This window comes from Neofelis nebulosa, chromosome 5 (genome assembly GCF_028018385.1).
Source record: "Neofelis nebulosa isolate mNeoNeb1 chromosome 5, mNeoNeb1.pri, whole genome shotgun sequence".
Lineage (NCBI taxonomy): Eukaryota > Metazoa > Chordata > Mammalia > Carnivora > Felidae > Neofelis > Neofelis nebulosa.
Genome location: NC_080786.1, coordinates 34,123,729 through 34,143,069, shown reverse-complemented (window position 1 = coordinate 34,143,069; position 19,341 = coordinate 34,123,729).

Here is a 19,341-nt window from a genome sequence, read left to right as displayed (position 1 = left end):
TTTTGTTTCTCCGTTCTTCCATCGATGGGCATTTGGATCGTTTCTCCCTTTGGTGGTGACTAATGCGGCTGTGAACACAGGTGTGCAAATACCTGTTTGAGTCCTTGCTTTCAGTTCTTTGGGGTATGCACCCGGAAGAGGAATTGCTGAATCGTGTGGTAAGTCTACACTTCATGTTTTGAGGAAATGTCATAATGCTTCTATATTTGTTCGTTACACTTACTCTATTCAAGTGTGTAAAATTACAGAAGTAATTCATGCTTGCTTTAGCGAATAATACAAAGATGTGTAATGAAGTTTAAAATCATGTACCCCATGTGTGATCGACGTATCCACTTGGTTTATGTCCTTTCTCACCTGTCTGTGTGTTCATACAAAGACAAAAAACAGAGCAAGTTTTGGTTCTTTTTCTTTTCTTTCTAAAATGAGATAATAGAAACTCAAAAGTTCTCCAATATAATTCCCCAAATCCCAATGAGCTACATACTAAATATTCAAATTATTTTATAGTTGGTTATTAAAATAGATAAAAATAACAGTCATGTGCTCATTACAGTGGTAAAAGTATGTATGCGGGAAGAAACAGCCACTAGAATTGTTGGAATCAAACAGGAAAAAAGCAGGAAAAATAGAAAAAAATGTTAGAACTCGCCAGAAGAAAATGAAAACAGTAATTCGAAAAGATCTATGTACCCCTATGTTTACTGCAGCATTATTTACAATAGTCAAGATATGGAAGCAACCAAAGTGTCCATGGGCAGATGAATGGATAAAGATGTTATATATATACATATACAATGGAATATTCACAGCCACAAAAAAAAGAACAAAATCTTGCCATTTGCAACAACACGGATGGGCTTAGAGGGTGTTATACTAAGTAAAATAAATCATGGAAAGACAAATACCATATAATTTCACTTATGCAGAATCTATACAGGGGCGCCTGGGTGGCTCAGTCGGTCAAGTGTCCAGCTTTGGCTCAGGTCATGATCTCACAGCTTGTGGGTTTGAGCCCTGCGTCAGGCTCTGTTCTGATGGTTCAGAGCCTAGAGCCTGCTTCGGATTCTCTCTCTCTCTCTCTCTCTCTCTCTCTCTCTCTCTCTCTCTCTTCTCTCTCTGCCCCTCCCCCACTCATGCTCTGTCTCTGTCTCAAAAATAAACATTAAAAAATATTAAAAAAATAAAAAACAATACAAAGAACAACAAAAACCAGACTTATAAATACAACAACAGTTTGCTGGGGTGGGGAGCAGGTGAAATAGAGGAAGATGATTAAAAGGTACAAACTTCCAGTTATAAATCACAGGGGTGAAAAGGACAGTACAGGGAATATAGTCAATAATATTGTAGTAACTTTGTGTAATGACCCCTGGTAACCATACTTTTTATGGTGAGTATTTCATAGTTTTCATATCAGTATCTTGTGCACTAATGTATCAACTGTACTTCAATAACAAAAATAAAAATATAAAAAATAAAACAAGAGAAAAAAAACCCTCCACAAGAAACCAAAATAGTCTTCTAGGTAGCTCACTACATCACTCTGCAGATGGTAAATTAATTTTAAACAAGACCAGCAGAGAATAAAGGTCTGTTTTTTTCTGTGAAAGTAAAAATGAAATCTGTCATTCAAGTTACGAAATGAAATCTCACCCAACACAACAGTCCAGAAAAATGCCGGGAAAGGTAAGGAGAGCTCTTTTAGTAGAAGGAAGTCACAGTGGCTACTGCAGTGAGACATTCTTGATCCTACCCTTGAGTTCACCAGCCTTCAGCCTGTTGTGTGGAAGGCCTCTCCTCAACTCTGGGAAGAGAGTCTCTAAGATCCCCCAACCCGTTCATGTGTGTCTCCACTTTGAGGGCCCAGTAGCACCACCTGCCTGAAAGAAATCCCTGATGAATGTCATCACTTATGGAGCAAGTAAATCTCTGATTACAAGAAAAGTTTATCTTTCCAAAAGCACGTATACATATATATTTTCAGGGACAGTAGACGAGGTGTTTTATTTTAGAATCTATAATTAGATCAGCCTTAAATGTGCTGAGAATTTTCTTTCAGGCCATTGTAGTATGAAGGAAAACTGCAACTACCATTCCTTAATTGGGAAGAGTAAGGGAATATTCGTTCTTTATACCTGTTCTGGCCATATACACTTATAATGATTAGATTTTTTTAGTGTGGAAACATGATCTGAAAGTGTTGATGTTATTTGATCTTGACTTGTGCATAATATCCTTTCCTTTATCTTGTATCCTCTGAAAAAATTGATTCTTCTAGTTGTGCAAAAAGAGGTCTACGTCATTCAATCTGGTGTTTAATTGCTGTCCCAGGTTTTGTACATTTGTCTTTGGCTTTTTCATTCATTTATTCAACAAGTATTCATTAAGGGCCTTTTACATGTCAGGCACTGCTTAGAACACTGGAGATGTCGCAGTGAATTAAACAGACAAAACTGCTTTGGGAAGCTTATGTCCTAGTTTTGGTTTTCTAGCTTAGTTGGCTAGCTAATACATATTTTTTTTTTTTCCCTAACATCTTCCACTCTCCTCTTTAGGGACATAATACAACTTTTGAGTTTCTTCTTCCCATGACTAGAAGAAGGCAAACTCTGTCTTTTGACCTCAAACATCAGTCCTAGTTATCAGTAGAGCATCTCTATCTAGAGTCTTCTCACACAGTAGTGTCAGAAACTGTTTCACATTCATTTGCTTTTCTTTGATCCGAGATCTTTTGTCAGTGCCAATCATGTTACCCAGCTGCAGATCTCTCCTCATTGATACTGTCTGGAAGACACCTGGCTTGCAGGAATGTGTCCCACAGGTCCTCCTGGGGTTGGCAGATGCAGTAGTGACAGAAAAGCCAGTCCACACTGACACTGCAGCTCAGCCCACCTGGAGATCTGTCACAGCTGAGGCAATCACCGCTGAGCAATGAATGCCAGTGCTGACTACGGTGCACACCTGACTCTTCGGGGCCAAGGACCAAGTGGGAAACGGACAATCCTCTCTGTCCTTACTGCCCTTTGGACAACTAGCAGGCTGTCCAATTGCACACCCATCTCCATGATGACAGCAGTTCCACCCCCAGCCCCTCGGCTCCAACCATTCTGTATTTCCCATGACATTGTTTTAATAATTCTAGGACTATAAGATTTTCTTTCTTTTCTTAATCAGTTGTGTTTTTAAAACTAATTGTGAGGTTGTTTTCAAGGAATTTTTCAATCTGATCTAAAATTGGAGGTGTTTTTATAATATTCTTATTTTTAAAAAAGCTCTGTGTGGGGCTCGTGGGTGGCTCAGTCGATTAAGCGTCCGACTTCCGCTCAGGTCATGATCTCACGATCCGTGGGTTCGAGCCCCGCGTCGGGCTCTGTGCTGGCAGCTCAGAGCCTGGAGCCTGTTTCAGATTCTGTGTCTCCCTCTTTCTCTGACCCTCCCCTGTTCATGCTCTCTCTCTGTCTCAAAAATAAATAAATGTTAAAAAAAAATAAAAAAAATTAAAAAAGATCTGTGGGATCTATAGTGATGTTCTTAAATTCTTGTTATGGATACTTTGTTTTCTCCTTTTGTCCCCTTTAGTCTTGGTACGGGTTTATCGATCTTATTATTCTTTTTAAATAAGGAGCTTTTGGCTTCAGTTATTTTCTCTATTGTATGTCTACTTATTTCCATAATTGTGCTTCCATATTTATTTCCTTTCTTCTACTTTCTTTGGGTTTACTTTGCTGCAATTTTTTTCCTTCTAGCTAACTTCTTGAGATAGAAATTAAGATAATTACTTTTCTTTTTTTTAAATTTATTTATTTATTTTTGGGACAGAGAGAGACAGAGCATGAACGGGGGAGGGGCAGAGAGAGAGGGAGACACAGAATCGGAAACAGGCTCCAGGCTCTGAGCCATCAGCCCAGAGCCTGACGCGGAGCTCGAACTCACGGACCGCGAGATCGTGACCTGGCTGAAGTCGGACGCTTAACCGACTGAGCCACCCAGGCGCCCCAAATATTATCTAATTTTAAAAATAGATTACAATCAAAAGTATGAGGTAAAATGTTTATATATGTGCCTGTAACAAGTATAGAAAATGGCATCCTCACCACCCTGTAACAGTCCTTATCAATGGTAGGAAGGTTAAAATCTCCAGCTATAATTGTTGGTTAGTCTATTTCTTTTAGTTCTGTCAAATATTGTTTTATGTATTTTGAAATTTTTTTTTCAACATTTTTTATTTATTTTTGGGACAGAGAGAGACAGAGCGTGAACGGGGGAGGGGCAGAGAGAGAGGGAGACACAGAATCGGAAACAGGCTCCAGGCTCCGAGCCATCAGCCCAGAGCCTGACGCGGGGCTCGAACTCACGGACCGCGAGATCGTGACCTGGCTGAAGTCGGACGCTTAACCGACTGCGCCACCCAGGCGCCCCAGATAATTACTTTTCAACTTCCTTTATAACATATGCATCTAGTGCTATAAATTTCTAAGTACAGCTAATGGCTGCATCCTACAAGCTTTTTCAATAGCATAGTGCTAATATTTATTCAGGCCATACTGTATGTGAAGCACTGTATTAAAAGCTTTTTAAGCTTTTTCTTTCTATTTATATATTTATTTTTGTAAATATAATTTACAAATATTAAAACACAAATCTTAAAGGTACAAGTTGACCAATTTCTACCAATTATATATACATCTATATAGTCCCCAGATCCAGATATGAAACATGTTTATCACTTCAGAAATTTTCCTCATGCTTCCTCCTAGTTAACATCCATGTCCAGAGGTAACCACTTATCTGAGTTCCGTTACCATTGATTTAATGTGCCTATTCCTGAACTTCATATAAATTATATCCAACAGTAATTCAACAGTATGTACACTTCCGTGTCTGGGTTTGTTGCTCAGTTTAGTGTTTTCAGTATTTACCTATATTATTGCACATATAAGATTTTTTTAAATTGCTATGTAATATTCCATTGCATGGATGTGCCACAATTTGTTGATCCAGTCTCCTAAAGATGGAAATTTAAAACGTTTTTTAGTTTTTGATTATTATGAATAAAACTGATATGAAAATTCTTGCACATATTGGTAGGTGGACATACGCTCTCTTGGTCTTATGTGGAATTACTTGCTTTGCCATAGGATATGTGAATTTTTAGTTTTAGTAGATATTGCCAGTATTTCTCATATTTAGAATTACATTGTATAAATGTGAATTTTACTATTTTTCTAATTACCTGATATCTATAATTGACAGGGAATTTTTAATGTGTGTCAAATACTTTTTTATTTTATTATTTTATTTTATTATTTAAAAAAATTTTTTAATGTTTATTTTTGAGAGAGAGACAGAGCATGAGTGGGGGAGGGGCAGAGAGAGAGGGAGACACAGAATCCAAAAGGGAGCTCCAGGCTCTGAGCTGTTTGCACAGAGCCTGGAGATGTGGGGCTTGAACTCACGAGCTGGGAGATCACGACCTAAGCTGAAGTTGGACACTCAACTGACTGAGCCACCCAGGTGCCCCTGTCAAATACTTTTATTTTTGGGGCGCCTGGGTGGCGCAGTCGGTTAAGCATCCGACTTCAGCCAGGTCACGATCTCGCGGTCCGTGAGTTCGAGCCCCGCGTCAGGCTCTGGGCTGATGGCTCGGAGCCTGGAGCCTGTTTCCGATTCTGTGTCTCCCTCTCTCTCTGCCCCTCCCCCGTTCATGCTCTGTCTCTCTCTGTCCCAAAAATAATAAAAAAAAACTTTTATTTTTTATTAAAAAAAATTTTTCAGTTTATTTATTTTTGACAGAGACAGAGTATGAGCATGAGCTGGGGAGGGGCAGAGAGAGAGGGGGAGGCACAGAATCTGAAGCAGGCTCCAGGCTCCAAGCTGTCAGCACAAAGCCTGATGCGGGGCTCGAAATCACCAACTGTGAGATCATGACCTGGTCGGAAGTCAGATGCCTACCTGACTCAGCCACCCAGGTGCCCCAGCTGTCAAATACTTTTAAAGGTCAGGGAACAATCATTAATTTTCCCATTGATTATTATTTAAAAAATTTTTTTAAGGTTTATTTATTTTTGAAAGACAAAGACAGAGCATGAGTGGGGGAGGGGCAGAGAGAGAGACACACAGAATCCGAAGCTCAGTCTCCAGGCTCTGAGCTGTCATCACAGAGGCCGATGCGGGGCTTGAACCCATGAACTGTGAGATCATGACCTGAGCTGAAGTCAGGTGCCTAACCGACAGCCACCGAGGTGCCCCTCCCATTGATTATTATTATTTTATTTTGAGACAGAGAGAGAGAGTGCGTGAGCAGGGGAGGGGGCAGAGAAAGAGAGGGAGAGCATCTTAACCAGGCACCATGCCCAGTGTAGAACCCCATGGGGGGCTCGATCCCATGACTCTGGGATCATGACCTGAGCCAAAATCAAGAGTCTGATGCTCAACCAACTGAGCCACCTGGGAACCCTGGTTTTCAATATTTTTGATGCTATGGCAAATGGTGTTAATTTAAATTTTTTTTAGTATTTTACAGCTAGCATATAGAAATATAATTGGTTTTTCTTTTTCTTTTTTTTTGTTTTTTAAGGCTAGTCAAGTGAAGCAGTGGGAATGGAGAGGGAGCAAAGAAATCTGTAACTCACTGTGATCAATTAATTGTGAACACCACTGCACTTAGACCAGCCTACAATTGGTTTTTCTGTATTGATTTTGTATTCACTAAATTAACTTATTAGTTTGCTTATAGATTCTTCTGAAAGTTCCAAAAATATAATCATGTTATCTGCCCAGAAGCACATTTTTTTGCTTCTTTGTTTTCAATCTTTATATATTTTGTTTCTTGTCGTTGCCATTTTGGAATGGCCAAGACCTCCAGTACAATGTTGAACAGGAGTGAGAGCAAAATCCTTGCCTTGTTCCTGATCTTAGAGGAAGAGTGTTCAATCTTTTATCATTATACATGATTTAGCTGTAATTTTTTAAAATAAATCCTTTATCAGATTAAGGAACTTCCCCCTTTTATATAAGTTTCCTGAATTTGATTAAATGCTTTTTCTGAATCTGTGGAGATGATCGTATAGTTTTCCCCCTTTATTCTGTTGATGCAGTGAATTATGGTGATTGATTTATGGATGTATAATTGACCTCACATGCCTAGAATAAAACCCATTTGGTCATTAGGTGTTTCCTCCTTTTAATTCATTTATGTATTTGATTTGCTAATATTTTGTTTAGAATTTTTGCAACTATGTTCATTAAAAATATGGTTCTGAAATGTTCTGTCCTTATAATTTTCTCTCCTTGTCAATATTTGATATCAGGATTATGCTGGCCTCTTAAGTAAGTTAGGAAGTTTTCTTTTTCCTTTGTGCTCTGAAAGAGTTTGTATATGGTTGGTATTATATCTTCCTTTGATGTTTGGCAAAATTTACCAGCGAAATCATTGCTCTGTGGGAAATTTCTTGATATAATTTCACTAACAAATAGTGACTATTCAGACATTTACTTATTCTTATGTCAGGGTTTTGTTCAATAGGTTATAATTTCCTGATCTGTTTAGTTAAAAATTATTCTATTTTCTGTTGCAACTTCTCTGGCCCATTGATTATTTGGAAATTCTGTTCACTTTTTAAATAGCTGGAGTTTTTCCAGTTTATTATTTTCTTATTCAATCTGATTGTGGTTAGAAAATACACTTTGTATGATTTCAACCCTCATAAATGTTTTGCGTCTTGTTTTATGGCCCTGCATATAGTCCATTTTGGTTCTATGTGTGCTTGAAAGGTATATCCTGCAATTGTTGGGTATCATATTTTAGAAGTGTCATTTAGATCAAGAAGATTGATGGTATTGTGCAGAACTTCCATATATTTACTAATTTCTTGTCCAGCTATTCCATAAGTTAATGAGAGGAGGGTTAAAATCTCCAGCTATAATTGTTGGTTAGTCTATTTCTTTTAGTTCTGTCAAATATTGTTTTATGTATTTTGAAGCTCTAATATCAGGCACATACACATTTATAATTATGTCTTTCTAATGAACTCACTGTTTTATTGTTATAAAATGTCTCCGTTTATATTTGATGGTTCTCCTTATCTTAATTTGCCTCAAATGAATATGATCACTTTGGCTTTCTTGCACTTACTACTGATACAATATATCTCTCAATCCTTTTACTTTCAACTTATCTGTGTTCTTATATTTAAATATTTTTAATGTTTATTTTTGAGAGAGAAAGAAAGGGAGAGAGAGCGAGAGAGGGAGAGAGTTGGGGGAGGGGCACAGAGAGAGGGAGACACAGAATCTGAAGCAGGCTCCAGACTCTGAGCTGTCAGCACAGAGCCCAATGTGGGGGCCTGAACCCAGAAACTGCGATATCATGACACGAGCCAAAGTCAGAGGCTCAACTGACAGGAGCCACCCGGGCACCCCTCTGTGTTCTTATATTTATTTATTTATTTTAATTTTTTAACGTTTATTTATTTTTGAGACAGAGAGAGTCAGAGCATGAACAGGGGAGGGGCAGAGAGAGAGGGAGACACAGAATCTGAAACAGGCTGCAGGCTCTGAGCTGTCAGCACAGAGCCCGACGCAGGGCTCGAACTCACAGACCGTGAGATCATGACCTGAGCCGAAGTCAGACGCTTAACCAACCAAGCCACCCAGGCACCCCTGTGTTCTTATATTTAAAGTGTGCCATATATGTATAAAGTTGGGTCATTTAAAAAGCTAGTCAGCAAATCTTTTTATTTTTACTTTTTATTGTATTTTAAGTAGGCTTCACACCCAACATGGAGCTTAAATTCAAGACCCTGAGGTCAAGAGTCTAACGCTTTACTAGCTGAGCTAGCCAGGCACCTCACAATCTTTGTCTTTAATTGTAGCACTTGTTATTTTGTGTTTAAGGTAATTACTGATATGTTTCGGTTTAAGTCTGCTGGCTTGTTCTTTGTTTTCAATTTGTTCCGTCTGGTGTTTGTCCCTTTTTCTCCTTTTGTATCATTAAAAAATATTAAGCAAAGGCAGAATAGACAGTTCTTCTATCATAATTGGAGGATTAAAAACCCTTCCCTCAGCAACTGATAAAACTAGACATAAAATCAGAACAAAACTATCACACTTTGATTTAATTGATATTTGAAGGACACTGTGCCATAAAATGGCCAACTACGTACTTTGATTGTATGTGCTTTACCATATGCTAAACATAAAATTAAAAGGACTGAAATTATACAGAATATATTCTCTGAAAACAATGGAATTAAATTAAAGCTTAATAACAATAAAAAAAAACCCTAAATATTGGTAAATTAAATAGCAATTCATGAGTTCGAGCCTCACATTGGACTCTGCACTGACAGTGAGGAGCCTGCTTGGGATTCTCTCTCTCCCTCTCTTTCTGCCTCTCCCCCACTCTTGCTCTCTTTCTCAAAATAAATAAATAAATATTACCAAAAAAAAAAAAAACAAAAAAAACCAGATGAAGACATTTTAGGAAAAGAGAACTACAGACCAATATTCCCATGAACACAGATACAAATGGCAGTGAAATTAAACTGTAGACCCCATGTGTGTTTGTAAATTATCTGTAACCTTCTATGTGCAAACATGTTCTGAAAGATACCAGGAATAATGTTTACCTAATATTAATGATAATTGTTTCTGGTTGGTGGTTAAAAAAATTTTATTGTTGCACTTTTCTGTATTGTTTCAATTGTTTTTAACAAACATGTTTTATGCAGCAGAATAATCATTCTTTTAAAAAAAACGGTATGCAAATTTGCCAGCTTATTAGTTCTAGGTGATGGCAATATGAATGATTTTTCTTTGTGCTTTTCTGAATTTTTAAAATAAAAATAGGGGCATCTGTCTGGCTCAGTCAGTAGAACATACGACTCTTGATCTTGGGGTTATAAGTTCAAGTCCTACGCTGGGTGAGGAGATTACTTAAAAATAAAAATAAAGGGGTGCCTGGGTGGCTCAGTTGGTTAAGCGGCTGACTTCGGCTCAGGTCATGATCTCGCGGTCCATGAGTTCGAGGCTCAGGTCATGATCTCGCGGTCCGTGAGTTCGAGCCCCGCGTCGGGCTCTGGGCTGATGGCTCGGAGCCTGGAGCCTGTTTCCGATTCTGTGTCTCCCTCTCTCTCTGCCCCTCCCCCGTTCATGCTCTGTCTCTCTCTGTCTCAAAAATAAATAAATGTTAAAAAAATTTAAAAAAAAAGAAAAAGAAAAATAGATACTAGTTGTTGGACTTCAGGCATATAGTCTTTAAATTTTTAGGGAGTTTCTTTCTATTCCTATTTTATCAAGTGTTTTCTATTGGGAATGTGTACTGGTTTTTATCAAATGGCTTCTCTGAATCTACAGATTTTACTGTGGGGTTTTAAACTGCCTTACTCCTGAGCTATACGTGCACACCCGATGGAACCAGCTGATCGCACGGATGTCTAGTCATTAAGGTGCAAGCAGAAAGCAACCTCTTCCCACTGCCCTTCAAGCCCGTGGGCCGGGTACGCCCTCCCTCACTCTTCATGGCCTCTTGGGCAGCTTGTGTAGCTTTTCCCACCCTTTTTAGTCTAAGAAGAGTTTTGTTTTAGTCATAAAAAGACGCTATTCAATCCAATATTTAAGCTCTAGCCTCTTATCTAATTTAAATTTCCCACTCCCTTAGCTCTCCCTCAGACTGGAAAATCTGTGGTGGGGATGGGGCACCACTTCTTTCCAAAGTACTGGTCAGGGTTCTTCAGAGAAACAAAACCATATCTATCTCTATATATCTATAGATAATTCTTTATTAAATGTATCTATTTATTTTGGGAGAGAGAGAGCACGAGAATGGGGAAGGGACAGAGAGAGAGAGAGAGAGAGAGAGGGAGAGACAGAATCCCAAGCAGGCTCCACGTACTGTCAGTACAGAGCTCGACATGGGGCTCCATCCCACAAACTGTGAGACCATGACATGAGCCAAGATCAAGAGTCAGACACTTAACCGACTGAGACACCCAGGTGCCCCTGCAGGCCTTTCTTAAGAGAGTCCTCACCCATATCTGCTACCGACAAGGGCCACTCCAACCACAGTCACTCATCTTGAGTCTTTATTGGTTTGTACACCCCTCAGGTGTCAGGAGTTCCTCCTTTGACTTGAAGTAGAAGGCCAAGTGGGGTGTGTGCTCATTGACAACATTTTCCAAACACCTCCTCACTCCTACTCCTCAACCTCTCAAGGAAACCTCATGGTCTGGAGGGTTCTAGTTGGGTGGTAGGGGTCAGGTGTCTTCCTCAAGAAAAGGGAGGTGTTTGACAACCTTGCTCTTGTTCTGGGCCTGTGGGCTTCTGCCCAAACTCAGATATCAGGAAGTGCTGCTTTTACTATCCCTTCCATTGGGATAAATCCTCCAGATGATAGTGAAGAGCATAGCATTCTTTTCATACACAGCAGATTTATTAGTGTATTTTTAATGTTTGCTTCTATTTTCATATGGGAAAATTTTCATTTTCTTCCACTTATCAGACTTTGATATTAAGGTATTTCTAGTTTTATGAAATGATTTAGGGACTTTTCTCTGTAGCTTTGTGTAGTTTGAGTGACAAGGGAATTATTTATTTTGGGAAGTTAAATAGAACTTAGCTGTAAAACAATCTTGGCCTGGTGCTTTATAAAGTGATATATCCCTAACAACTTGTCCACGTTTTTCTATTGTTATCGAACTGTTCGAGTTTTCTACCTCTTTCTGGGTCATATTTGGCAATACAAACATTGTCAGAAAGTCATCAATTTTCTTTCTAGACTTTTCAAATTCATCATAGTAAAGTAGCACATAATGTTCTTGTGTTAGTTTCTTCGGGTTGCTGTAACAAATGACCACAAACTGAGTGGTTTAAAACAACAGACATTTCTTCTCTCACAGTTTTTACAGGCCAGAAGTCTGAAATCAAGGTGTTGACAAGACTAGTTTCTTCTGGAATCTCTGTGGGAGAGTCTGTTTCATACTCTTCCTCCTGGGTTTTTGTGGCTGTCAATCCTTGGTGTTCCTTGACTTCTATTTTTTTTATTAATGTTTATTTTTGGGGGGAGAGAGAGAGAGAGGGAGAGAGATAGAAAAAGTGGGGGAGGGGCAGAGAGAGAGGGGACAGAGAATCTAAGCAGGCTCCATGCTGACAGCAGAAAGCCTGACACAGGGCTTGAACCCATGAACTGTGAGATCATGTCCTGAGCCAAAGTTGGATGCTTAACTGACTGAGCCACCCAGGTGCCCCATATTCTTTGACTTCTAGATTCATCCCTCCACTCTCTGCCTTCATCTTCACAAGATCTTTCCCTCTGTGTGCGCCTGATCTCATCTCCTTTCTCTTTCCAGGACACCAGATATTGGATTTAGGGACCTCCTCTAAATCTAGGATAAACCTCATCCACAGGTCTTTCACTTAATTATACCCGCAAAGACCTGAATTCCAAATAAAATCATGTTCACAACTATTGGAGGTTATGACTTGGGCATATATTTTGAGGCGGGGCACTATTCAATCCACTCTACTTCTATTTATAGAATCATGAGAATTGGGTTGAGAGTTTTGGAGGAATATGCAAGTTTACTTGTAATTAGAAAAAAAAAATCTTTATTTTCTGGAGTCTTCGAGCATCATTAGTAGAGCCTTGTTTACGTAGGCCAACGGCCCCTTTTACACGGAAAATAATTCTATCTTTTCTCTCTCTCTACATGTGTGTGTGGGGATTTGGATGGCAATGCTGAGTTCTAGGAAATTCCTCTCTTGGATGTCAGTTGGAGGGAAAGGAATGAAATTTTCACACTTTCTGTCAAAAAGATTATTTGTCTATTTGAGATTGTGAGCTTCCTAAAGAATGGGTCTGTACCTCTTGTTCATCCAGGCATCATGCTGCTCCCATCCCAGGCCTGGACCTTCCCCAGGCAAGGGCTCTCCACATCACAGGGGGTGGGTCGGAGCAGGGCCTGTACCTCCTCCCCCTTCACACTAGAACAGGGCCACCTCAGTGTCTCTGTGCAACCTTCCCCCTGCCTCCGAGGAGAAAAATACTATAGCTGTTGGAAACAAGATAGATCATGAAATCTGACCATCTGTGAAGCCGGTTGTCACAAGTCAGGGTTCTATTTGCTAAGCAACTGTAACGAAAACATTGCACATTTTCATCAAGATGAAAATGAAAACCACGATAACTTTGAGCACCGTCATACGGGAAGACACCTATCACAACCGTGTCAGTGGTGCACCACACAAGCCAACAATCACATCACTGACAAAACACTTCAGCCCCTTGGAAATGATGAATTAGACCCACCGGAGCTCTGGAGAGAACGATCTGGCGACATTTGTGGAGAGAAATCCTGTAGCCACAGAAGAGGGGAGAGCGGAAGCCAGAGAGTCTCAAACTTCCCGAGGTAGCAGGATAACGTGGCGGGCTTGTGAAGGCACAGGTTGCTGGCCCCAGCCCGGAGTTCCTGCTTCAGTGGTTCTGGGGTGGGGAGGATATGCGTTTCTTATAAGTTTCCAGGTGATTTGTAGCAGCTGTCCTGGGGCCACACCTGGAGAATCACTAGCCCAACACGGGGCTTTGGACTCTGCCCTGTTAACAAGCTCCATCTGTGATGTGAGGCAGGAGGTCCTCATACAACATCCTGGGCGATGCTGGTTGCAGAGTGAAAGGCCGAAGGCCAGAGGCCAGGGACTCGGCGTCTCCCAAGTTGGCAACAAGTTGGTAGGGGTATGAATGTGTGTGGAGCCTTGTGAGAACATTTCCTTGTGTCCACCTGGAAAACTCAAGGCAGATGGAGCAGTTCCTAGAGGGTATTTGAGGTCAGCCATGAGGGGTTTGGCTTTGGCTTTCACCATGGAGTGTTCAGAGGGAGTTAGCCTGGCCTCTGGTGGGGAAGTTTAGGCCCAGAGGGGATCATCAAACAGTTCCTGAGAAGGCCTCTTGGCCTGGCCCTGTGTGAGCCATTTGGCACAAAGTAGGTACGGTGAACTTGCTACACTCAAGACAAGACCCCGGGTCCCCAGGGTGTACATTAATCTGGGTCCAAGCAGCCCTAGAGGGAGGAAGTCTCAGAGGGCAGTGGTGAGAGCAGGGGAGAGTGCCCTCTGGGAAGCCAGACGGCTTCCCTACAAACATACTGAAGGGAGGCAGTGGGGAAAGCCGCCCATCTGCTCTGCGATGGTGCCACCTGGTGGACAAGAGGGACCCTGGTCTGGCTTCCCAGGCATTCTGGTGCCAGGGGAACCTCAGATGGGGATAATACCAACTCCTGCTGCTCCTATCACAATAATAATGCTAGTAGTGCTAAAAATCGCAACTGTGCATTTTAGAGCTTTCTTTATGTGCATCAGACACTATTCTAAGCTTTCTGAATGCATCAACTCATTTAATCCTCAACAACCAGTGAAGCAAGTACTCCTAAGAACTCACTTTTTCAGATGAAGGAATCTGTGCCCATAGATTTGTAATAACTTGACAAAGCTGCATAGTGAGGAAGTGGCCTCTGATCCCAGTTGGGGGTGTGTGTGGAGGACACGCTTAGAGTCGCGGGTTTGCTGCTCAGCTTGTGAGACCCTGGGAGAGTTATTTAACCTCTCTCAGTCTCTCACATGAGAGGAGTTCAACGTCCTCCTCACCTGGTGGCAGTTGCAGTGAGAAGTGATGGTAAAAGCCCTCAGCACATGCCTTGGTTGCTCTGAAGGCCAGGGGGCGCCATTCACACAAATTCCTGTGTGCCTCCCGGGCTGTGCGACTGCCAGGTACTGCCCAAGACACAGAGAGCCCTCTATAAGTGGCATTTCAGCTCTTTGCCTAAAAAAAAAGGCATCTCTGTTACAAAATCCCAATTCCTTCCCCAACCTTTGATACTATGCTTCTCAGAGAAAATATGTGTCACTGAACTTCCTTGCAGAGGTGAATTATAAGAAGGGAGACTAACACTGAGTCTCAGACAGAGGAAATCTGGCCCTTACTGGACCAGGGAATCAGCAGTGGCCAGAAAGACTGATCCGGTGACCCCCAGGGGACAGCACCCCTCACCTCCTCACTGCCACCCCTCCAGGACATAGGGCCTGTCCTTCCTCAGCTCCTACCTGGCATGTCAGCTGGATAGGGGCCATGAGCACTTTGGCTGAGCAGACTCAGTGGACTGTGGGAGGAGCATGGTTAGAGAAAACAGGAGTCTCATTGGCCCCAGAGACCAAAGCGAGGGGAGGATCTGTGGAAAGACTGAGGCAATGTGGCTGAGTGTGGGCTGGAAAAGAACATGGCAAGCTGAGCATGTCTTGGGCCTGCACCCTACTTAGGAAACCTGTCGTGACACAGGCCTTGACCTTGGCATGGGGAGAGTACCTGGTGAGAAGGTGAGCAGGGAGCTTTGGAGCAGCCTCATTCCCAGCCCACAGCTTTGTAAAGGGAATTCCCCTCGAACTTTGGGCTCAACACAAAGATTGCATTTCAGCCATAGGCTTTTTGATGAGCGCAAAATGTATAGCGCACGATAGTGTTGGGACAACACTGGCTTAACACAAAACTCTAACCTATTTCATACCTAACTCCAGAAAAAATTTCCAGTGAATTAGAGTTTAATAATAGCTAACAATGAGTACCTACTATGTGCCACTTACTGTTTCTAGAGCTTTCCATGAATTAGCTCATTTAATCTTCACTATAATGGTATGAGGTGTGGATAATTCCATTTTATTATTTTATGGATAGGAAGTCATCTGACAAAAAGGTGTAAAGTTTAAAGGTATGAGAGGGGCACCTGGGTGGCTCAGTCAGTTGAGTGTCTGACTTTGGCTCAGGTCATTATCTCGCGGTTTGTGAGTTCGAGCCCCACGTCGGGCTCTGTGCTGACAGCTCAGAGCCTGGAGCCTGCTTCCAATTCTATGTCTCCCTCTCTCTGCCCCTCCCCCACTCATGCCCTCTCTCCCTCAAAAATAAATAAACATTAAAAAAAAAATTTAAAGGCATTAGAAGAAAATAATATTTGATGAGTAAGGATCCTGTTAGCATCACATCAAAGACAAGAACCATAAAGGAGAAAATGATAGCTTTGAACATTTAAAATTTAAAATGTCTACAGTGTAAAATAAAATTAAAAGAAATCACATACTAGTGAAAAATTTGCAATAAATATGACACATAAGTGGCCAGTACACTTAACAGATGGAAACCAATAAGTAAGAATAATAAAATCTCCAATAGAAAACTGAAGTGAGAACATAAATAGGCAATTTATAAGGAATACAAGTTGAAAAATCTTAAAAAGCCCAACCTTACTGGTGATAGTCAAAGAAATGAAGATAAAAGGAATTAGATGCTACCTCCTTCACACTTCCACCAAGCAAAGATTTTGACAAAGAGGATACCGCCCAGGGCTGGCGAAAGGGCAGGAAATGTGTAGTTTTTACACAGACTCACACATCTTCTCTTTAATTGCTGGGCCGTACTCCATTCTGTGTATCCAGCATTATTTATTAATCATTTGTCAATTGTTGTTCACTTAGATCATCTCCAAATTGGCTTATAAATTCAAAGATCATCTCTGTAATTCTTTGCATCTTTGAGGATTTCTTTAGGAGTGGATTTTTTAGGATGGAGGGTTTTAAGGCTCTGGATGCACGAGGCCAAATTGCTTCTCATGAAGCTCAAATCTGCTTTGATTGACAAGAAGAGCTGGGTCAGAGCAGGGCTCAGAGTAGCCCTGGGACCAGGAAAGGAGAGGACAACAGGCAGAATGAGTGGAGTGTGGCGGCTGCCTTTCAGAAGAGGACTGAGCAGGGGGAATGAGGCAGACAGGGGAGACGTGGGAAGGCAGGAGCTGTGGCCAGAGGACAGAGATGAAGGGCAGAGCCTTCCAGGCTGGCCATCCAAGGGAGGGAGGGCAATGGAGGTGAGGCTGAGCCTCCTGCTGATATGCACATGGGAGGCAGAGGCCCCCCCCGCAGGGCAGGTTGGTTTAGACTGAGGTCCTCACACCCCACTTACTGGGGCTGCGTGCTTGGGCAAGTGTCTGAGATCCTCCAAGTTTTAAGTGACCCATACAAAGCACAATGACAGATACTTGCTAAGTGTTCAGTAATTGGTGGCTGTAATGACTAGTCGGCTCCAAAAGCATTTACTGATTGGATTCTGGGATCTTGGCTAACATTTACATAGAGATTCTGTGTGCCAGCCATTATTCTAAGGGGGTATATCTGATTCAAAGCTGATAGCCTAATAGCCCTAAGAAGTACAAATATTATCATCAACTCAATTTGACAAATGAGGAAATGGAGGCACAGAGAGGTTGGGCAACCTCCTAAGGTCCTCAGGTGGCAAAATAGCTGGGCTAGACTTGGACAGCCATGCTCTTATCACCACCCACACAGAGTCTGAGTACCTATAAGACCAGGAATCTCAGCAATACCAACCACAAATAGGGACACAAAAGTCTGATTCACTTGGGGTTTGGGAGTGGGGAGGAGCTCTTATAGTCACAAAAAAAGCCAGTTGTGGTGCCCTGCATCAAGGGCTCCCTCAGACAGCCCTCAAGGGAGTTAGGACCAAGGAGGGGTCCCAGGGGATCCCTGGCTGTGGGGTGCTACCCTGGGCTGGAGGTCGGAGGCCCTCAGACTTGAGGCCTCTGCTGGGCTAGACTGAGCTGGCCTGGTTCAGGAAGAGGCTAGAGAAAGAGGCGGCAGGGACAGGACTAGAGGCTGTGTCTCAGGGAGAAGGCCCAGGGCAGAAGTTCTGGAAAATGACAGTGGTCTAAGTTCAAAATGCTGCTGCTGAGTCACCCAGGGGAAGTTGATCTGCATGTAGCTTACTTGGAAGAAGGCGGGGATGTGGGAGATACACTGAAAGATTTCCCTCAAGCAAGTTACATTAACAAGGGTGGTGTAGCAAGCTGGGAGCAGCTTGTCTTCAGCGTGGCGGGGGTGGTGGTAAGCTGAGCACGGCTTTGCAGCCAGACCGAACTGGGTGAAAATCAGGCTCTGTCACTCGGCTGTCCCTGGACCTCGGTTTCTCTTTCTGTGAAACAAGCATCATAGCACCTACCTCGCAGAGTGCCTGTGAGGACTAATGAGATAATATGTATAAATAGCATAGGGTCTGGCTTACAGAAAGCACTCGACAAAACATTTGCTGTTAACCAGTATCTGTGGTGCATGGAAGTCCATGCCAAGCCCTCTGCTGAAGGATGTGGATTAGCTAATGCCGAGCTCTCCAAGTGTGCGACCAGACCAGCAACGTCACATCCTGGGGAAGATCATTGGGCCGCACCCCAAACCTGGTGAATCAGAAGATCCTGTGTCTCCACCAGCCTCCCAGGTGCTTATGATGGTTGCTAACATTCGGGAACCACTGCCTAGTTTAGACTTATTAGTTCTGCTCTTATAGAAGAGCTGAAAAATGATATTCTTACCAATAGGGTGACCAAATGTTCTAGTTTTGGCACTGAAAGGCCCATGTTCTAGGAAACCCCTCAGTCCTGCACAGACGGGAACCTTTAGTTACCCTACTAACAACTGGAATATTACACCCTTGGAAGCGATGATGGGATTGTGGCAAAATAAAACAAACCAGGTGCAGGTGAGGGAAACTGAGGGGTGGGTGTTTAGCCTACTGAGGGGCATGATGATGTTGGGGGAGGAGTAGGGTTGTTGGAAGGTCTAGCATGGCAAGGGCTGAGAGGCCCTGAAAGCAGAGGGACCGTTCCTGGGACCCTCCGCCCCCCCCCCCCCCCCCGGCCAAGTCCTCAGCAAAACTCAGGAATGGTTGCTGAGAGTGAGCTTTCTTTGTGGAAACTGAGGCAGGGGCTGAACTTCAGAGTGGTATGAGTCTGACTTAGGTTTAAGGCATGAAGGCCCCTGCTGATATCTACAGTAATTACTAACTCATTTAATAAGCATTAAGTGTCAGGGCGCCTGGGTGGCTCAGTCAGTTAAGCGTTGGACTTTGGCTCGGGTCATGATCTCACAGATCCTGAGTTCAAAGCCCTACGTTGGGCTCACTGCTGTCAGCTCACAGCCTACTTCGGATTCTCTGTCCCTACCTCTCTCTCTGTCCCTCCCCCTGCTCAAAAAGACTCGCTCTGTCTCAAAAATAAATACACATTAAAAAAACAATAAACATTAAATGTTGACTTTGTATTACCACACATCCCCCTGGACTTGGGGATATAAAAATGGAAGGGATGTGGACTTGTGGACTGTGACCAGATGAATCAACAAGTCAAGCCAGGCTCAGAGAGGACCTACTGTAATGGAAAGAGAAGAATCCCTATGGTCAAGTGTCTGTTTACAAAGGGCTGGGAAACTGGGGTCCTTTAGTAACCTCAGACACTGGCA